The 3309-nt window shown below is 37.2% G+C and overlaps 1 protein-coding gene and 1 pseudogene across 3 annotated transcripts in view; both read right to left on the bottom strand.

Annotated features, from left to right (window-relative positions):
• HIBCH (3-hydroxyisobutyryl-CoA hydrolase) overlaps positions 1–3309 on the bottom strand; it is a 93842-nt gene that overhangs the window by 87151 nt on the left and 3382 nt on the right. The window lies entirely within an intron of this gene.
• The window catches only part of LOC115288653, a 5749-nt pseudogene continuing 2920 nt past the window's right edge, over positions 481–3309 (bottom strand).

Raw genomic sequence — 3309 nt, 5'->3', positions numbered from 1 at the left:
ACTCAGGTGCCCTCTGGTTTTCTTTTTTTAAACAAGAAAATAAATACACATTGGTAGATGCTAACTGTCCATATTCACATAGAGACAGTGTGTTCTCTGAGTCAGATATACAGAAAAGGAGGAAAAAAGCTAAAATTCTATGTACTACTCAGGGGTCCAGCACCCTCCAGCTTCCAGCAGAGCTAAGAGAGCAAAAGGTTGGTTTTTATTATTTTTTCCTCCACAGAACACTGTGGTGTTCATAAAGTTTTTAAGACCAGAAAGGATAAAAATGAATTTGGAACAAAAAGGGATAGAAATTCTTTGCCCACTGTATTCTTCTCAAGGTATTTCCTCCTAAAGCAAGTTGAGAACCATAGTACAAATGAGAAAGGACTTCAAAACAAAAGAGTGAACACAAGAGGTGGGGGAGATGGGAAGATTGCAGGTTCTTCTGGGACCTGGAGAAAATTAAAAAGGTTAGAATCCATTAGTCTTCCACTAGTCATCATCGTCTCCTCCTCTCTCTGCTCCCACTCATCCTCCTCATCTTCATCCTCTTCCCCCTTCATCGTAGTACTATAACGGATTTGGCCAAATATTGTCTTTGATCTCCCCTAAACCCATCTGCACCTGCATCAGAATCATCAGTAAGCCAAAGAGCTCTGTGGGTTCCTCATGCTCTCTCTTCCTGCCGGGTTTATTCTGCATTTAACTTGAACATGTCAAATCCCTTCTGGATTTCCAACTGATTTCAGTGTACTTTAAAAATGGATCACCACTTTCATTTGGACGAAATTCTTTGGAGAGAACTTTCTTTTCAAAGTAAGGTTTTTTTAAATCACAATTCTGTAACGTGACTTAATATCTTCAAATTCTGTCACTTAACTCCTGTCCAGTAATGCAGTGCAGACACTTTTGGATGAATGACAGGTGTTAACCCAAAAATGTGGGACTTGGGCAATCAATTGGGATTTGGGCAATGCAAAAAGTGGTTAGTGGTGTTTGTTATAGGTCTGTTGCACTTTCAAAGCTTTATTGGCTTATTCATTAAGTCTGTTGCATTCCCTACTTCATTAATATATTCAACTGCTCCTTACTGTTATTTTCCTGACATCTCAAAGGCTCCACTGTGGTTGGAGTTGAGTTTCTTTCTGCTGACCTTGTGGGGGTGGGTGGTGGAGGCAAAGGGTGCAGTCAGCAACTTGGTCCATCTACCTCTAATAATATTTTAATACAAAACCATTACCAATAAAAATATTTACTTAATATTTAAATAATACATATGGCATGGAAAAATAGAATAGAATTACAAAAATAAAGCAAGCTGTAAAATAAACATAATAGGGGTGACTGCGTGGCTCAGTTGGTTGAGCATCCAACTTCGGCTCAGATCATGATCTCATAGTTCTTGAGTTTAGTCCCCCAAGTCGGGCTCTGTGCTGACATCTCAGAGCCTGGAGCCTGCTTCAGATTTTGTGTCTCTCAGTCTGCCCCTCCCCTACTTGTCTCATTCTCTCGTTCTCTCTCTCTCTCTCTCTCAAAAATAAACATTAAAAAATAAACCTTAAAACGGGGTTAGAGAAGGTCAGCAAAGGGTGGTTTGAGATGTTTGGGGGAGTTAAGTGGGCTTTTTGGCAGCATGGCTTCTTTGGCACGTTTGTGATGTTTAATGGACATCCTTGCAGTTTAAGATGATACTTTTAAAATAAAATTCTCTCCTAATGATTTGAGCTCTGCCACTTGATGGGATAATTAGAAGAACCTGTAAGATCTTATTTGGAATTGACATTCTCTATTTTAATTTTATTTTTAATTTTGTTTTACTGGAAAGGAAAGACAATGTTCAGTTTTATGTTTTTAATTTATTTCTATTATTATTATTTTTTAGAGAGAGCAAGAGCACAAGCAGGGGAGGGGGCAGAGGGAGAGGGAGAGAAAGAATACCAAGCAGATTCTATACTCAGCAGAGAGCCCAATGCAGGGCTCGATCCCACACCCTGGGATCATGACCTGAGCCAAAATAAAGTTGGATGCTCAACTGAGCCACCCAGGTATCTCAAGATGATGTTTACCTTTAACTATTGAAAGTGTATAAGTTGCTTTGTTGTAGGAAAACTAAATGTATACACAAAAAATTGTTTCTTTTCTCTTATGTAAATAATGGTGAACATTTTTATAAAATCAAACTTTGAGCATATGTCTGTGATTTCCTTAATACAAATGCTTGTGAAATTATGAGGTGTAAGGGTACGATCATTTTAAAGGTTGTGGAACTATACTTCCAGATTGCCTGCTAGAGAGGTAGTACCAGTTTGTATATTTCACAGTAATATATGAGAATGCTAATTGCATCTTTACCAAACTTTTTAAATTAATACTTTATTTTTTAGAGCAGTTTTAGGTTTATTAAAATGTTACTCATTAGGATGAGTAGAAAATTGACACAAACGTGTGACATGTCTCTACCATTATAATCCTGTGGACTGATTTCACTGCCTAAAACATTCCATGTCCTCTACCTCTTCTTACTTCCCTCCCCCAAACCTGGTTAACCACTGAGCTTTTTACTGTCTCCATAGTTTGGCCTTTTTCAGAAAGTCCTGTTGTTGGAATCCTACCTTATATAACCTTTTCAGATTGGCTTTTTTTGCCTAGTAGTGTGCATTTAAGATTTCTGTGTGTCTTATTGTGGAATGACTGATGATTTCTTTTCATTGTTAAGTAGTAGTCCATTGTCTAGATATACCACAATTCATTTATCTATTCATCTATTGGGGGACATCTGGATTACTTCCACATTTTGGCTGTTCTGAGTAAAGCTACCATAAACATGCATGTGCAGGGTGTGTGTGTGTGTGTGTGTGTGTGTGTGTGTGTGTTTAAGTGTAAGTTTTCACTTCATCTGGGTAAATACCAAGCAGTGTAGTTGCGGAATTATGTGGTAAGGTATATTTAGTTTTGTAAGAAACTGTCAAATTGTCTTTCAAAATAGCTGTACCATTTTGTGTTCTTACCAAAAAGAATAAGAGTTAAACCTTAAAAAAAATTTTTTCCCCTAATACTATTTAGAACAGGCTAAAACAAAGGGGAATATGGTATTTTACATTGAGACATCACTGCCCACATTACTGTGTTCATTGTATTCTACATTTGTTTCAGGTTTAATTCATTCAAAAGGACTAATATCATACTGCAACATTTGGTAAGTTTGGACTTTGTTTTGCTGGCATTACTAGATTATGGTGTGTAACATAAAATGTCGTTATTAGGGAAGTAGAAAATATGGCAAATTTTGTTGACCTTTATGCCCCATGGTTCCCAATTTTT

The sequence above is a fragment of the Suricata suricatta genome, chromosome 3 (assembly GCF_006229205.1).
Source record: "Suricata suricatta isolate VVHF042 chromosome 3, meerkat_22Aug2017_6uvM2_HiC, whole genome shotgun sequence".
Classification (NCBI taxonomy): Eukaryota; Metazoa; Chordata; class Mammalia; order Carnivora; family Herpestidae; genus Suricata; species Suricata suricatta.
The sequence above is the reverse complement of the archived record's forward strand: the minus strand, read 5'-3'. Positions and strand labels throughout refer to the sequence as shown.